The 18,437-nt window shown below is 45.5% G+C and overlaps 2 pseudogenes; one reads left to right on the forward strand and one right to left on the reverse strand.

The window, feature by feature from the left end:
* The first annotated feature begins 2,277 nt into the window (after nt 1-2,277).
* Nucleotides 2,278-3,122, forward strand: LOC117713874 (non-selective voltage-gated ion channel VDAC1 pseudogene; annotated as a pseudogene).
* Nucleotides 3,123-12,901: 9,779 nt separating this feature from the next.
* On the reverse strand, nt 12,902-13,705 carry LOC117713994 (R3H domain-containing protein 4 pseudogene; annotated as a pseudogene).
* Between the last annotated feature and the right edge of the window lie 4,732 nt (nt 13,706-18,437).

Below are 18,437 nucleotides of genomic sequence, written 5' to 3' on the forward strand. Positions count from 1 at the left end.
TAGTAGTCCAGTAAAGTTTAAGTTCCCAAGACTTCCTTGGAAACTGACATCCTACTTAACAGAAAGAGACATGTATGTAGGTACCTGAAACCCTGGTTGGCAAGTTAAGACATGAATGTTAGACAAGTCCCATCCTGATGGACAAGTTAGGACATGAATATTAGGCAAGGCGAGTCTACTGCCACAGTTGAATACCCCCAACCAATGGGAGCAGGATAAAGGTACAACAAAGGCATGCTCCTAAGGAAATCCCCTGTCTCTAACTTTTGATTGCTGAAATAACTTAGCACATGTTTGTGGATTTGGGGCTTATAAAAGGGATCTCTGAGACAACAATTACATCTGGTGAACAAAAGTTAATTTTACAAACCAGGTTAGAGACAATTCTTGTGATAGTAAAGGAAGGGAGGGGAAGTTGCTTTCTGTCCTTGTCTGAAGAATTTACCTGAAGCTAAATTGAAGAGTTTTGGACTAGTGGACTAGAGCTTTCAAGACAGTTTAATATTGGCTCAGCTGTTTGGTTATTAGAGATCATGGTTAGCAGATCTACAATGAAAAAGAGCAAGTGGGGCAAAAAGAAATATGAACTGTCGAGTTTAAGGAGCAAAAGAGCACCGGAAATGTAACGCTGTCGCCTTGGTTGGTGCTGAGAAAGATAAAAAGAAATGGAGTAAAGGAAGTGGTGCCTTCAGGGTGAGACCCCCACCCAAACTCATCCTGCAACCTGCAAAAAGGACTAAAGAATTATCTGTTCTTGGGGCTCACAAAGACTGAACCACCAACCAAAGAGCATGCAGGGGCCAGACCTAGGCCCCCTACACATTTGTAGCAGATGTGCAGGGTGGTCTTCATATGGGTCCACTAACAATTGAAGCAGATGATGCCTCAGATTCTGTTGCCTGCCTAGTATGTGCCTATGTGTCTAGTCCTGGGACTAGATGTCCTGGGGTTGGGATGGTACCCAAGCAGGGCTTCTCCTTCTCTGAGTAGAAGGAAAGGGAGTAACTGGGAGAGAGATCTGTGAGGGCAGGATTGGGAAGAGAGGAGAAAGGGGGTCTGTGATCAGGATGTAAAGTGGATAAAAATAAAATATTGAGAAAAATAAAAACCAAATTGCCTATTTCAAAGAGCAACAGTAAACTGAAGCTTATATAAGTGAAATTCAAGAAGGGTCCTGGTTTCATCCTAAGCAGGCAGAAGAACCTGGCAGCACTGGCCATGTAGTTCTTGATGTAAATCACGAAGCATACATGAGTAAAGGGGCTGTGGAATCATCCTCTGGGGTTAAAGAAAACTGTTGAAGCCAGGCCTGCCTGTGACAGGGACGTCCCTGCATGAAGGCCCAGAGAGGCCATTGCATGAAGCTGTGAGGCTTATGCCTGGATTGTGTTGGGGACCACAAGAGTTGAAGACCAGAATCATGAGATAGTTGCCCCTGGAGAGATGCAGGCAGGGTGCAGAATCAACCCAAGAGAGAGAACTGTGTTGCAGTCAACAAAGCTGGAAGGAGTGGGAGATCTTAAGAGCCCTTTGACATCAGACATGCAGTTAGGAGTTTGCCAGGCTCTAGGTTTTGGTCTTACTTTGATCCAGTATTTCCTTACTATATGCCCACTTTCCTCCATTTTTGAATAGAAATATATACTCTGTGCCACTGCATGATAAAATATGTAATTTTGTTTTTATAAGGGTTACAATTAAGAGATTGTCTTGAGTCTCAGAAGAGACTTTGGACTTTGAAAAAACAGTGAGACTGTGAAAGACTATGGGGACTTTTGAAGTTTGACTAAGTGTGTAGTTGGTTGGCCTAATACTGCTTGTATTCTAACGTTAATTTGGGGACCCCAAGATTTGTCCCAGAGATGAATCTGCCGGTAAGACCTAAGGTGCTGAGTGAATCCTAGCCCCATGTTATTTCTGATTGGTAAATAAAGATGCTAACAGCCAACAGTTTAGGTTTCTCAGGCTTGGGGTTGGAGGAGGACCATGAGGGAAAGAAGAGTGCAGGAGTCAGAGGGAGAAGCCACCGTGACCCATAAGAATGTGGCCCTGAGGACTGGCCAATTGGAGTTAAGAGTAGCCCAGATGAAACATAGTATATAGTAATAACTCGGGATTATTGATAAGAAAGTAGATTCTACTCTAACAGCATGGAGGGCAGGCATCTGCCCAGCTCGTGTTTTTTACAGCTTATCGCAAATTTAAAAACTGTGTGTCATCCTTGCCACAACCCCCGCCATAGCTGCCGCTGCTCCCGCCAACACCGCCTCAGAGAACATGGCTGTGCTGCCCACATACGCTGATCTTGGCAAGTCTGCCAGGGATGTCTTCACCAAGGCTTTGGCTTAATAAAACTTGATTTGAAAACGAAGTCTGAGAATGGACTGGAATTTACCAGCTCAGGTTCTGCCAACACAGAAACCACCAAAGTGAACGGCAGTCTGGAAACCAAGTACAGATGGACTGAGTATGGGCTAACATTTACAGAGAAATGGAACACAGACAACACCCTAGGCATTGAGATCACCATGAAAGACCAGCTTGCTCGTGGACTGAAGCTGACCTTTGACTCATCTTTCTCACCTAACACTGGGGAAAAAAATGCTAAAATCAAGACAGGGTACAAGAGAGAGCATATCAACCTGGGCTGTGATGTGGACTTTGACATTGCTGGACCCTCAATCCGGGGCGCTCTGGTGCTTGGCTATGAGGGTTGGCTGGCTGGCTACCAGATGAATTTTGAGACCTCGAAGTCCCGAGTGACCCAGAGCAACTTTGCAGTTGGCTACAAGACAGACAAATTCCAGCTTCATACTAACGTGAATGATGGGACAGAGTTTGGTGGCTCCATTTACCAGAAGGTGAACAGGAAGTTGGAGACTGCTGTCAATCTCGCCTGGACTGCAGGAAACAATAACACTCGCTTTGGAATAGCAGCCAAGTATCAGGTTGACCCTGATGCCTGCTTTTTGGCCAAAGTGAACAACTCCAGCCTGATTGCCTTAGGGTACACGGAGACCCTAAAACCAGGTATCAAACTGATGCTGTCGGCCCTGCTGGATGGCAAGAATGTCAAGGCGGGCAGACACAAGCTTGGTTTAAGACTGGAATTTCAAGCATAAATGAAGATTGTACAATCGTTCAATTTTAAACTATTCTGCAGCATAGCTACCTTCAGAATTTAGTGTACCTTTTAATGTTGTATGTTGGGGATGCTAGAGTGGATAAATACCACGTTAGACCCTCCAGGCTAAGGATGGCTCGGCTTTAAGGTGTTTACCATTTCAGAGGTACAGCAGAAACCCCATTCCAGAAAGGGTCCGTTTTAGCTGTAGGCATGGGATGGGGAGGAGCCCCTCTAGAGATGCCAGGCTGCATGTGGAAGGTGGGAATGTGTGGGTCCTTTGTAAATCTGAACCCAGTCCCCAGATGAAATTGTGACTTCCCGAGCATCGAACCCTGGTGTCCCAATCCTATCTGCTCGGAAGCATGTACACACGTGCGTGAAAGGGATGTTTTTAGACAGATCGTCACACCCTGTTCCCATCATGCCCTGTTCCCATCCTAGCTCATCAATGGCCTGTTTTACACCAAAAGTAGTCTTTAGGGTGTGATTAGCTATTTCTTTTGTGCCATTTTAGAGTGGAGAGGGTGGCCATGATGGAGCCAGTCATTCAGGACTTAATTCTTCCTTGTGTTGTGGTGTGGTTTTATTTCTTTCTTTTCTTTCCTTTTTTTTTTTTTTGCCATTTCATACCAGAGTATGAAATAGGTTCCCGGTTCTCCGGCTCTGAGCTGGGCAGGTGATTGTGGTCACACCCTGACAACACTAGGGATCTCAACTGACTCCTCTTGTAGCCTCACCACTATTTTCTAGCAGTTTAACGGGTACATTATAGAGTCTTCCATTTTGTGTGGAATTAGCTCCTCCCCTTTAAATGCTATAATTAACATCACTTAAAATAAAACTTGAATAAAATACTGAAACCTCAAAAAAAAAAAAAAAAAAAACTGTGTGTCTTTTATCTGGCAACTTACATACCAAAGGTGTGGTAGAAACACAGGCCAGGACTTAATTTCCACAATACTAGTGCATTTTACTTTTATGATATGGCTACAAGCCTATGGAGGGCCAAAGAGGGGAATGTGGTGGTTTGAATAAACCCCTAAAGGCTCTTCTGTCTGAATGTTTAGTTCCAGTTGGTGGAACTGTTTGGGAAGGATTAGAAGGTGTGGCCTTTTGGAGGAGGCATGTCACGGTGGGCGGGCGGTATCTTTGAGGTTTCAAAAGCCCACAGAATGTAGACAAGCCCTTCTCTTGGGACAGCGGCCAGAAACAGAAAGTGGGCAAGACTATTTTTGACAGGGTGTGCAGGTGGAATTGGAAGCAGAGCTGTGAACAGCTCTGGAGGACGGAAGTTGGAGGATGGGGAGATTGTTTAGTCACCTCTTCCTATGACCCCTCCCCCGCCCTCAGGAGCCCTTTGTGACAGGGCTCCAGGAGCTCTATGATGCAGGCCTGGGCCCAGCTGCCAACTCCCAGAGAGAACTCTCAGAGTTCAGTTGCCTGAGACCAACAGTGTGATTCAGATGGAGAACCTTCCTTCACTCCCTACTGCAACCTGAAGGAAATACTCTTTAAGTTAAAACAGGAGCTTAGGAATTCAGGAACAAGGCCACACACCTAACTTCATGGAGTGCCAGGCACATGTAGGACAGGACTATGCTACAGATGAGGAACTTCCACCTCTTCCAAACCCATGGATAAGTCTCAGCTTTACTATGTGGGCAATGGACATGGTCTTTGCCTTTGTGTGTGGACTGGGGCTATTCCACATTTTAATATACTTCTTCCGATTTACCTCACCCCCACCTGCACTAGAGACAACCACTAACAACAAACAGGTAAGAATGCCTTAGCCCCAAACTAAAGAGACTTCTCTACTAAGGCACCACTTTCCAACTCGAATAGGCAGGTGGCTGACAGGGCGTCTCAACAGACAGAGGAACCCCCTTTGCTTGAGAACTCACAGGTAGGACAGAGGGGACCATAGGCTCCATGATGCCTGCTCTCAGACCTCCTAGATCAGGAAAAAGCACTGTGTCTCGGTGGTCAGGTAACCATTTACCTGGGATGGAAAGGCACCACTAAAAAAGGAAAAGTTCTGTTCCTCTGTCCCCCTCCTAACACTCATGTTAACATGACATTTTCTTGGTCAGCTGCGCTCCTGTGGAGGAGGATGAGTTCCATGATACGAGATCAGGACTTGAGTCACCTCTGGCCTCAGGAAACGACCTGGAAGTTCAGAGATGACCTTCTGGTTGTTGAGAACACTCACCCATGACATCCATGGTGGATCTCAGACAGTCCACATTTGGGGTTTTCAAGAGAAAAAAAACACACGCACACTTACCCACATCATAGGTGAGTAAATGGGGCTGCAGGTGTTGTCTGTCTCTGTCAGGTGGTGAAGAGAAACCAAAACAAGGCCAGGAAGAAAATCAGGACCTTGAAAGGTAGGCGCCTTCCTTCCCCTGGAGAGATGACTTCATCCCCGTCCCCCGGTGATAACACCAAATGAGTTGCAGAATCCTGACGATGCTGCTCCTGAGAAGGAACCAGCATTGAAGGCATTGCCCAGGTTCTGTGCTCAGAATGAAGCTGTGGACAGCCATGGTTGGGTGCTGCCAAGAGGGTGGTGTGGGTAGGAGTGGGCCAATGTTGCCTGGATTTGCAGGCAAATTGGCTGTTTCACTTCTCAAAGACATTTTCCTCTTTCAGAACACTGGTCCTTCCCTCACCTCCACAGGGACATTATGAAGCCCATGGAGCTCAGTGGGAGTGGAAGCTTCTGGTCCATGGCATGGTCCTGTCCCACATGTGCCCTGCACTCGGTGCTTTGGGGCCTGTGGCCTTGTTCAGGGATGCCCGAGCTCCTGTTTAATTTATCATTTGCACTGAAGGGACGTTTCATTCAGGCTGTGGTAAGATCTCAGGTCCCTCCTTTACCCACCATAACCTGGTCTGTATTTCTAGCTTACAGACTCTACAGCAGGAAGAAAGACAAGTTTCTGCTTTCACTTCTGCAGAGGTGAGAAGTCTCCCGTGCTTTCTGGCTCCTCACTCCCATTTCCTGTGATGTGATCACTCCTGACCAGGGCACAGGCTGATCATGGGGCTGGGGGGCCCTCTGGATGGGTGGGGTGAGAGCTCTGCCCTACTGTTTGAGAGAACAAGGCCTGGTGCAAGTCAGAGTGTGGAATTGTGGCTGGGATGAGCTGCAAGGGGCCTTTCCTACTCAGCCTGCCCAGCCTCCTGCTCCCATGGGCTCCAAGCTGCAACCTTATGTCCTGTCTCCTGCAGCATGCTGGGAAAGCTGACTGACACCATCAGCTTTTGCCAGCTCTTACGAAGAGAAACCTCAGCTCAAGTGTCTAAACCAGAAGCTGTGAAGAACCACCAGCCGCCTAGGCATTTCACACAGCAGTCTACAGCTACCAACTTGCCTCTAGTGGCCTCCTTGCCTCTGCTCAAGGAAGACCTGCTGCCCAAAGATTTGACCTTGTCACCTGTCCTGCTAAATTCCCTGGCTTCTAAGGAATCACAATCACTTATGTGTGCCTCTAGGCCACCAGTGACCTTGATTCCTGAAATGCATCCTTCACCAGCACCATGTGGACCACCCTCCCCATCCCGTCCTCCAGATCCAGGGCCCTGCTCTCTATCCCAGACAGATCCTAGCATTTTTTCTTCTCCTCCTCCTCTTCTTCCTCCTCTTCCTTCTCCTCTTCCTCCTTCTCTTCTTCCTCCTCCACCACCCCCTCTTCTTCTTTCTCCTCCTCCTCCTCCTCCTTCTCTTCCTCCTCCTCCTTCTCTTCCTCCTCCTCCTTCTCTTCCTCCTCCTCAATGTGGCTGGAAAACACAACTGGTGACCTCACACAGCATACCTCTGCCAGGCTTGCCTTCTCCCATCCCAATCACCCCAGGCCATGAGCATTCAAATAGGCTTATCTCAAGACTTTCCTGGTACAAGGGAGCTGCCAGAACCTGTTGTCACTCCAACTCATGGCATGGTGAGACCCTGCAAGAGGATCTCCTTCTCAGCTTCCAAGAGGCCTCCTTCTGCACAGGCCCAAGATACAGGCAGATTGAGGCTGGAGAACCTGCTTTCATCAACCCTGATGTGCAGAAGATGCTGGAACTGCAGATTAGCAAGAGGGTCGAACTGAAACTTTGGGAAGGGAAAGGGAAAGAAAGCTCTGACCGTGCCTTGAGCTCTGTAGGTGATAGGGTACAGTCATGGAGCAGGGAGCAGGCCATTACCTGCAAGCCAGAGCCATTGTCAGGTCATCAGCAGCTCTTGTTCCAGAAGGTCTTAGGGAACAACTTACGGCAGGACTATAGGCAGTTTTTCTGGGGCCTCCCTGTTCTCCACAGTGAGTCCCTTATGACTACTGTCAGCATGGCAGCCTCTCCATTAGATCCCCCTTCCATGTTATTCAATGGACTCTCTACTTACAACTTAACACAAGTCGAGAGGGCTGTAACTCAACAGCTCCTCTCTCCAACGCCCTTGCTTCAACATGTGGCTGAATCTCCTCCTTTGACTGCAAACCTATCCTGGCCCTCTTCTCCACCAGTGTCTGGAATCAAAACCCAGGCCTATGACCCACCCTCTATCCCTAGCCCACCACCCCACCCACCTCCAACTAAGGATGATCATGGAGCTTCTTGCCCCACAGCTTCAAGATCCCAATCTACGATTCCATTTGCTGTTCAACGCCTAGAGAGATACCTTTTGAAGAAGTACCAAGAAAGCAGGAGTGATTTACCTGACATGGTTAAAAAGTCACAGGAAATCTTTAATCAACTCACTTCTGACAGTTTGGCTTCCCAGGGACAGGGGTCTGTTCCCAACCTCCTGGAGGAGTTCACTAACACTGAGCCCAGGGGGCAGCTGGAACAACACTTAAACAACAGTTGTGGGAAACACGCGGGCCATAAGACCCAGCTGTCTCCCGATCCGATAAAGTCTGAAGGCAAACGCCCAGGGATGGGCCATGCAGAAGATAACCAAGGAATATCATGTTCCTCCGCACTGGCAGATAAAAGCAGCCAGCATCCACAGAGGGTCTCATCAAAGAGTCCAGAGATATTCCAAATAGAGAAGGACCCATGCAGGTATCTGACAAACTGTCTAGAAGGATCTCTAAGAGAGTCCCACAGGATCACAGAGGGGTCCCTAGGCAATATTCTAGAGGTGATGTCTGAGACAGAGGTGGAAAACTGCTGTGTGAAACAACCAAGTAGTGACTCACCAAGTCCCCAGCCAGAGGGACCAGGAGAAGAGCAGCTACAAGGCTTACTGAGAAACCACTTCAGCAGCGACTGGGGCTGTTACGATGACAGTACAGTGCCTGTGGGCACTTGTCCTGGAATTCCTGTGGGCCATGCAGTGGTCCTTCCTGAAAACTCAGAGACACATACAGAAAACTCAGAGACACATACGGAAAACTCAGAGACACATATGGAAAACTCAGAGACACATATGGAAAACTCAGAGACACATATGGAAAACTCAGAGACAAATTTTGAAAACCCAGAAACAAATGTGGAAACTCAGAAGCAGACATCCCTGAATGATGGGTCCACCTTCAAGGACACTTCTCCTGGGCTTTCCTTCCTAGATCCTGGTGCTCAGCAGGTGCTGGAAACACATCTTACAAGACGCCTGGTGAGGCACAGATGGGCCTTGCCCCTCAAAGGCCTCAAGACCATACAACTTTTCAACATGAACAAGCCTGTAGCTTTGCCATTTCCACAACCCTCAACTCCCTCTCAGACTTGTTGGAATTCTAGAAATAACTCCATTGTCAAAATAGCTAGTGTCCCGGGAGAATCTTTTCAAAAAGGTTCAGAAGAGGATCTGATAAAAAAAACAGCTTCCCATACACAGACCCCTCTGTCTGCCCTCATTCCATCTAATGACAACCTGTGGCCCTCTGAGGCCCCTTCAACTGCCCAGAAGGACAGTGTGACTTCCTTGTGCACCACACACAGCCTTGTGGGTAGAGACTGGCACAGCGATATAGTTCTAGGAACTTGGAATGACAACCCAGAGCCAGGTTCAAACCTAGTCAAGAGTGGGTGTGAGCCACAGAAGAGGAAGGGCGTGGCCATAGATCTCTCCCATGGGCTGTCAGTTCAGGAGCTCATTATGGCCTTCCAGTCAGCAACTAACACAGACACAAGGGAGCTGGAGGAAGAGTGGTCCTGTGACTGGGCACTCGACACAGAAACCAGGGAGTTGACAAACTCTCAAACTAACAATGGACATCTGAATGATATAGAATCCCTGCAAACCAGCGAAAGACAATCCCCTTCCAGAACCATTTCCCAGGATTCAGAGGAGTCAGCTACTGGCATCATCCTGCAGGACTGTACCACTGGCATGTTCTTTCAAGACTGTTCCCCAGAGGTCCTGCTGGCTACAGATATCCTAGCCTCCCGGGCCTCTCAAACTAGCTGCAAAACTGTGTCTACTACCAGCAATACATCCTCCAAGGACATGTACCCTTTCTTGTCAAGAGGAAGGAGTGTCCCCAAGAATCCCAAATCTGAAAAACCATGGACTAGCCATATCTTTAGTCCAACTGACAAAAAAGAGTGTAGGGGTTTCAAAAAGGACATATACCTCTCAGAGATGAGGCCTGCCCAAGCCTACAGGTCAGATACTCATGAAGGCAATTCCTCCCCTCTTACAGAAAAGACATTGGGAAACAACATAAAAAACTTTATGAAAAACTTTATGTCAGTTATAACCACCAAAAGCCAAGTTCATGAGAACTCCCTGCAAAAAGTCAAGGCCTCCTCAGCCACTCCCCAAAGTCAAGGCTCAGTCATGCGCAGGGTATTCACAGGCCCACAGGTGGCTGAGGCTCAAGACCTGATGCCCTCTGTCAGGCCTAATCTACAGGAGAAAGTGGGAGTTGGCCCTGCCAGTACTGCCTCAAAGAAAAGTTTGCACAAAGAACCACCCCAAGCTTCTGTGGGTAGGCATGTCTGCCTCCACAGGCGTGCCATTGCAGAAAGAAACAAAGCACATGGACATAATCTCATGGTATACAGCCAACCTGCCACAGACAAATGGATGGACTATCATAGTCAGTCACAGCTGTCCAGAAAGGCTATGACCAGAGCTAACACCTGTCAGCACAGGATCCAGCCACCACATGTCCCAGGCACCTCTGTTCACTGTCCCCGGCACTGTCTCTACAGAAGTGAACTATCTAGAAAAGCAAAAGCTTTCCCATACCTACCCTGATAGGAAATGTCTCCATTAATATATATATGGTCTCTGAATGCGAAGGACTCTGTTTTCCAAGGTAGGCATCACTTCCTTGAATGCCTGTTTACTCTGGAGGTTGTGTCTGCAGTGCTAGACCACAGGAAACATCTGCATCTGCTTCTGGAGAAAAGAAAGCTACACAGGGAGGGGTCAGTGACATTTGAAGTCTCACCATCTCCAGTTCCATCACAAGAGTTAGGAAGTCTTTTGAATTCAGGGGTTGAGCAAGTCATCCCCCACCCTAGGGGCCACTTTGCCATGTCTTCTGATCTGCTCTAGTCTGACTTTTGTGTAGGCCGTGTGGGTGCATTCACAGAACCATCAGAGAGCCCAGTGCCTTTGCAAATCACAAAGTAGGGGACAGGGAGGATGGTGGTCATGAGATAGCCTTGAGTTCAAAGCAGGAGAATCACATGATCTTTGGATATCCTGCTAAGAAACTAAGGACTCCAGTCCTAGGAACCCCTACTCACCCCGACGGAGGCTGTCAACAAGCTGAGTCCTCCAGGCCATTCCTGGGTGACGAAGCAGTGCTCACACTGTCTAACGTCTGCCTTCAACTCCAGAGTGGTGGCTATTACAGAACCACATCTGTACATGAAGGTGGAAGCTACAGAGGGTCTGCTGAGGGTTTCATGACCCTTGGTCATTTGCCATTCCTTCAGGTCCAGTCTATCTATAATACCCATCTGATTTGAGGCATGAATGAGCCTATGGAGGGTGGTGGAAAATAGGTTTAGAGCCAAGGTAGGAGGCCATGCAACATGAGGATGCCCTAAAAGTTCCCATGTAGGTACAGCCTCTGCCCTCCCGGTACAGACTGCGGACTCAGTGTCCTCCGCCTTGGCTCTCCACCACAGGCTAGAGGAGACCTTTATCTTTTCAGTGCCTCGAAACAAACCCAGAAAGCACAGAAGGTTGTCTAACATATCTAATAATCTGCATGTTCCTGCCTCTTGAATTCTATAAACTGAGCTGGTAGAAAAGCCAGAGCTAGGAATTCTCAGTGTCACTCAAAGCCTGGTGGTCTTTGGACACACATATTGTGCCAGCATTAATCCCAAGGGAAAGGAGGGGATGACACCTGAGGAGGGTTGAGGGGATACACCTGTAACTCAAGAGGTGGAACAGGAGACACAGGCAGATAGATTCCTTGGGCTTGATGAACAACAAGTCAAAACAAGTTAGCAAGGCCCAGAGTTCAGTGAGACAGCCTGTGCCCGAACACAAGGTAGAGAGTGACTGAAGAGGACACCCAACATTGACCCCTGACCTCAATACACACCTGTGTACCCATGTATATGTTGTAAAAAAATTTAATCCCCTCCCAGGCTTCCATCCTATATTTCACCCTTTAGTTCCTGGAAAAAAGACACAGCTGTCATATTTACAATAAGACTTAATTAGCACAAGAGCTAGACAGATATCAACCCTCTAGGCTATTAGAATCTACTTTTCTATAGATAACCACAAGTTATTACTTATTCTTACTATGTTTATTCTGAGCTGCTCTTAACTCCAATTGACCATGCCTCAGGGCCATGCTTTATGGATCTCCTAACTTATGGCAGCTTCCCCTTCCTTCTCCTGCACCACCTTCTACTTGTGGTTCTCCTCCAACCCCCAAACTGGGAAAACCTAAATCCCACCTCTATGTCTCTTCTGCCCAGCTATTGGCATCTCTATTTAACCATAACTTGGGGAAAGGGTCATGTGAGTCTTCGTGCAGATTCCATGTCTTGGGGACTCACATTTAAAATACACAGTAAAAGACAAAACTTCAACAATATTCCTTTTTTTCTTTAGTCCAATAATTGTAATCCATGATTTCTACAACATACTGGCACCCAATGTGGGGCAAATCTCAATTTAAAAATGTCAGATTCCCAAATGGAAACACAAACACACTGTCCCTTTAAGATTAGGAGTCAGGGAGAATTGGTTTCGTAGTTGAGTGGTTTTTTTTTTTTCCCCAATCCACCGAGGGTTTCTAGACTAGAAAAACCAAAGTGCTAATTTGTTCACATGATTCTGGGGTTTATAGTGTAAGCTAAGACACAGCTGTGCCCCCCAAACTGAACCAAACACACTAAGCAGCAGGCTCTGACTCCAGCCTGAGGTCTTCTCAAATGCTGCTCTGCTGCCTTGGAGATGCAGCATAACTGTGCATATGTTCAAGGCTCCTGCTGTGCAATAAAATAGGCAAAGGCCGCCTACTCAAAAGGTTTTCCAGAAAGCAAGGCTACGTGCCCCCTGCAATCAAAATATTACAGTGAATAAGTGGAAATGTAAGACATCAGTGCTATCTTAAGGAATGGGTTTCAATATAGGTATATTCATCCACAGAAGTATTAATCTCTGAAGAAAGGAATAATACATGGAAATTGCATTAAATCTTTAAGAAGGAAGAAATGGAAATGTAAGTTGTCAATGCTATTATAAGCAACTGCATTCTTTTTTTCTTTCTTTTTTTTCCGAGCACCAAGGCTTTATTAAGTGTCCCTTTCCCCTAAGCACAAAGAATCACACAGAAAGGGAAGGGAGTCGGGCCAGGCCTGCTAAACATGTAAGGGTTCTGCAGTGACCACAGCTATGCCGGGCAGCAGAGGGGACAGGAGAGGAGACAAGGTACACAAGGTCAGAGGCTTCTGGCTGGAAGTCCTGGACCCCTGGTATAAGGAGAGGGAACTAAAAGGCAGGCACAGCCCAGGGAGCTGGGAACAAGATACACACATCACAAAAAAAAAAAAAGCATAAAATGAGCCCTTGAGACGAAGCTTGTCCAGGTTCTCGTGGTGTGTGAAGACAGGGTCCTCTCTCCACCGGTCCTCGCTGCGGCCAGGCCCACATCTCCGCTTGCCCTGGCCCTCATCCTCCAGGTAACGGAGCACTCGCTCTTGCTCTTCTCCCGAGCGGTTCATAAAATCATTCCAGACCTCTACATAGGTGGCATTGCTGCAGGCCTCTGCGAAGATGCCAGGTGCTGCAGGAGGAGTCAGGTCCCCATCTTCCACCCCTGGAGGGCCCCCCAGCTGTCTCCAGCAGCGTTAGGTTAGGAGGTACTGGGTGTTCTCCATATGCTGCAGACTCTTCCGTCACTTGGCTTTGAGCACCAGGTCTGAATTCCGCACGGCTTGGTTGATAAAATGTTGTTTGCGCCTGGTTGCTGAGACCCTCTTCACCTGTGAGCCGCTGAGCGCCGGGAGGCAGCCAGGGAGCGACAGCCTGGTCCCCTCGCTCGGGGTAGCCTCCGGGCCGCCTTCTGGGTTATCCAGAGCCACCATGGCCTGCAGCTGCGGTTGGCTTGCAGCCGAGCCGGAGGCCGCGGAGCGCAACTGCATTCTTTTAACAAGAACTCAACAGGAATCTTGGGGCTGCTTAGCCTAGTCCATAACACATATATGTTGGCCTAAAATTAGGCTGATACAGTAAATAGAAGGGAATTGAAATGTTAAATATAGAAAAGAATATTTATTTAATGTCTATAAAGAGAAAGGGGCTTTAAGTATATTTGTTTATAGGATATTAATCTCCAAAGAAAGAAAAATAATGGAAATTGATATGCATGTTTTTTAAGGATAGAAGGAAGTAAATGAAAATTGATATGTTTTAAGAATACATGGATGAATCTATAAATCCAGGCCTTTGATCTCAATGCTTACAAGACAAAGGCATGCATTGTTACGTTAAGTGGGAACAGCCCTGAAACTGACTGAAATATAAAAAATTTGGGCTGGTGAGATGGCTCAGAGGTTAAGAGCACTGACTGTTCTTCCGGAGGTCATGAGTTCAAATCCCAGCAACCATATGGTGGCTCGCAACCATCCATAATGAGATCTGATGCCCTCTTATGGGGTGTCTGAAGACAGCTACAGTGTACTTATATATAATAAAAACCTTTAAAATTTTTTCTAGCCAAAACTTCAACTATAAATAGCCAGTGGATGTTATTAAAATTTGTTTATTGATCAAACTAACTCATAAAAATGTTGTCTTTCACCTGCTCAAACAAGGAGCACAACTTCATCCTTACCTGATCTGTGCACCTTGCACAATCCATAGAAAAATTTTTGTAGAATTAAATACTGGTTATAAGATGTATATATACAGAATGAAACACCAAGAGGACAAGATTCCCCCTCGGGGATGCTGAAATGACCTGCTGTTGCAGCTCCCTGCCTGACCCTGCCTCAACTCATGCTGTTTCCGGAGACCTGCTTCAAGAACAGCTTCAGACATGGCTGCTGATCCCGGTTGACTCAGTTCATCCAGCCTTTCAGACTCTCTCAGTCAGGACTTCAGCTAAGCCCTGAACATTCTCAACACATAAAGACTGGACAACAGATAATGCCAGCTTGCTTTGTTTGACTTAACCATTTGTTCAGTTGCCTTTTGGTTTAGGAATTCTTTGCCTCAGTTAAGCAGGAAACAATTAAAGACCATTGTCCCAAACCCGGAAGTTTTAGTTATTTTATGAATTCTATGTATGTTGTCATTTTATGGGATAGTTTACAAATAATTATATTATTGGACAGGGAGAAAACTAAACAAAGAGCTTAGACTCAGGGATTTTTTACCTTTCATCTTCTCTACCCTTCTTCCTTTCTTAGGTAAAGGGATGAGAGTTGAAAATAAAAATTTGGATATAGTAATATCCCACAAATAGGGATGGATTGTTAAATCTGCTCTGAAACAAAAGCAGTATTTTAGCCACAATCTTACATTGATAGAGAGCTTTATATTTTGATGCAGAATTGAGGTTATTTTTCTTACATTGATACATAATTTGTATATTGATACAGGTTTAATGTTTTCATTGGTATAAATCTTTGTATACTGATACAAAATTTTTAATTAAATTTGTTGCTTTTAGATGGGCATTGTGCCTGTGCAACTCATTTAGAATACAAGACTTCATTCCAGTGCTTTTAATAGCTGCTACTACAAACTGTTTAGGATAATTAATACGAGTTAATAGATGGTCAAACTCATGGTCATGTCAGATTCTAATTTAATTACAATAAAATGTCTTCAAGGTTATTCAAATAGTAAATAGCTAAAAAATAATGTTTGGCAATTCTGTTATGCTATATATAGATAGTCTTCAAAAGTGTCAGTGATCCACAGACTATGGCATTTAAGGGTTTATTCATTGCTAAAAGATTTTGTGTCTACAAGACATGCCTGCTCCTGACAGTATACCCAACCCACTTCAAAGAAGGTGATACACACCAATATCTCCATGTGGAGTTGCTTCAATTGTGCCAAGCTAGTCGCTGGGTGACAAATGCCTTCATTTTACCTGCAGACAGAATGCTGTCCAAAACCAGATACAGGATAGTAGGTTGCTAAGCTCTGCCAAGAGAGGGTAAGCTAGTTCTTCACGATTCCTGTCCAATGTTCTGGGCCAGAAGGCTGAAGGTAGATGATCCAACATTATAAGAAATGTTGGACTGTCCGGGTAGTCAGCTGTCTCTGCCAATTATTTAAATTTTGAAAGCTGAGTTCCTACATACACAAATATATTTATTCCTTCTCAAATCTCTGACACGACTGAAGACTAGATAGTTATAGTCTCACAATGAAACTTACGTTGTTTAGGATTTTAAATGTTCTAGGTCTAAAAGATGATTTTCAGATGGTAATACAAGTTAAAATTAAAGATGATTGAGGTACAGAATTGTAAACTTATTAAGTTAGGATAGATGATAAAATACCCAAACTGCCAAATATAATAGACTGGACATTACAAGTGTATATCATATCTTATAATTTGCATAATTTTCCTAAGTGTATTTAATTTATATCTGTGTGGAAAGGAACTTTTTATCGGACTAAAAAGAGAAATTGTTTGGGTTTAGTCTTTTACTGTGTATTGTATGTAATGTTAAGTGCAGGCCCCTAAGACTTGGAGTCTGCACATAGACTCAAGTGACCCAACCACCAAGTTATTTCTGATTGTTAGAGATGCCAACAGCCAATAGCTTGGCAGAAGGGACAGAGGTGGAGTTTAGGTTTCCTGGGCTTGGGGATGAAGGAGAACCACAAGGAGAATAATAAGGTGCAGGAGGAAAAAGGAGGAGCCACCATGGGTTAGGTGAATCATGAAAACATGGCCCCGAGGGCTGACCAAATTGGAGTTAAGACAGCCCAGATGAAACATAGTAAGTAGTAAGTAATAATTCTGGGCTACTGATAGGAAAGTAGATTCCAATAGTGTACAGGGTAGATACCTGCCTAGTTCCTGTGCTGATTAAGGCTTATTGTAAATATAAAGGTTGCATGTGTCTTTTATCTGGGCACTAAAGGGTCTAAGGTGGGGTATAAACCCCCATCCAGATTAAATAATCTCTAACAGGTATTCTTACATAGGCAAACACACACACACACACACACACACACACACACACACACAGGCACACACACACACACACACACACATTCAAAAAACAGCACTAAAGAGAAGGAATTTGCCCAGTAAGTAAGTAATAAACTTAGGGCTAAACAAGAAGAAATTGTGAAGCTCAGTGTTTGTTCTTTCTTTTTGAGGTTGTAATGTCATTTCTCCCTTCCTTCCTCCCTTCAAATGGTACCATGGAGCACTCCTTGCTCCCCCAGAGTCATGACTTTTTTCATTGGTTATTATATGCAGCTTTTCCTTAAACACAGATGAAGACTTCACAAACCAAGTGTCCCTGCATCCTTCTCTGAAGCCACAACCACATGGTTGATGCTGCAAACTTCTGCTGCCTGCTTGAGTTGGAACCTGAACTCTCCTTGAATTACACTTGCATAAGCTTTGAATTGTCACTCCCTTTGTGGCACTAGCTTTCCTTTTTACAAACCAGAATCTCAGGTGGATGGAGTCTTGCCCTGAGGGCGCCTTGCCCTTTATTCCGTTTCTCGTCTGGCTTCATCCATTTTAGCACAAGCCCTGACCCCAAAGCTTTTCTCCAGAATCTCTCATTTTGTATTCATTGCCCTACTTGCTCCTTTTCATTGTAGAGCTGCCAGTAGTAACCTCTAATAACCGCACAACAGAGTCAATTCTAAACTCTCTTGAACTCTGCTCTGCTTATTAAAATCTATGAAGTTAGTTTCAAACTCTTCAAAGCTTCAAGCTTCAGGCAGGTTCTTCAAAGAAGAGCAGAAAGCAGCCATGTTTTTGTTTGTTGTGTTTCTTATTTTTGCCAAATTATCACAAGAATTATCTCTAACCTGGTTGCTTCCATAGTCCACATTGCTGTCAGTATGACTGTCTTCCAAGCTCCTACTAGGACTGCATTTTAAGCCCTGTTTCAGCATGTGGTCACCTTCCTACTCCAAGCATGCAAATGTATGAGGCTCTGGGTGCCTTCTCGTTCCAATCACCACACCTCCCCAGGTCCTTTCTTACTCCCCCAAAGCCCACCTGCTTTCTGAAAGTCTGAATTTGGGTTTGCTTCCAGCTTCTAGTTCTGAGTGAAAGGGAATGAGTTATGCAATCGGTTAACACTCACTATTCATTTACTATGTGCAGATCTTTCCTGGCCAGATGATAGATCCCGTAATCAAGAGGCTGAAAATATTCCTGACTTTAAGGAGCTGATTGTCTTAAAGAAGAAGTCTATCTCTTGAGTATGTACTATCTTGTAGCTGGACTTTGGCGACTTGGGTTCTTCTTCCTTTCACCCTTCTCCATCCCCTTTCTTTCAACCCCCTAACATTTGATAAAAGGAAAAGACAGAGGGGAGAGAGGAAAGAGATCCCTGAATAAGGTCAAGGGTTGGAAAGAGAGTGGCATTGTTACATTACTTCCTGCTGATGAGGAACACTGAGTTCCTTGGGGCAAATTTGATCTAATCTCTTCTTCTTGTTTCTTCTTTGCAAACAACTACTGAACAAATTGCAACAAACTAACAAACAACAACCCCCCCCCCATTTATATACTCTCTAAAAAGTCCCCAGAATTCCACATATCACACAACTGCAGAAAGTATCTGCAGCTGGCAAAATCATGCCTCTGCTAGAGCACGAGGCAAATTGTAGCCAGCTGCTGTAGACAATCCGAAGCAGCCCCATAGCCCCACACCTGGAATAAAAAACAAA

The sequence above is a fragment of the Arvicanthis niloticus genome, chromosome 8, assembly GCF_011762505.2.
Source record: "Arvicanthis niloticus isolate mArvNil1 chromosome 8, mArvNil1.pat.X, whole genome shotgun sequence".
Lineage (NCBI taxonomy): Eukaryota > Metazoa > Chordata > Mammalia > Rodentia > Muridae > Arvicanthis > Arvicanthis niloticus.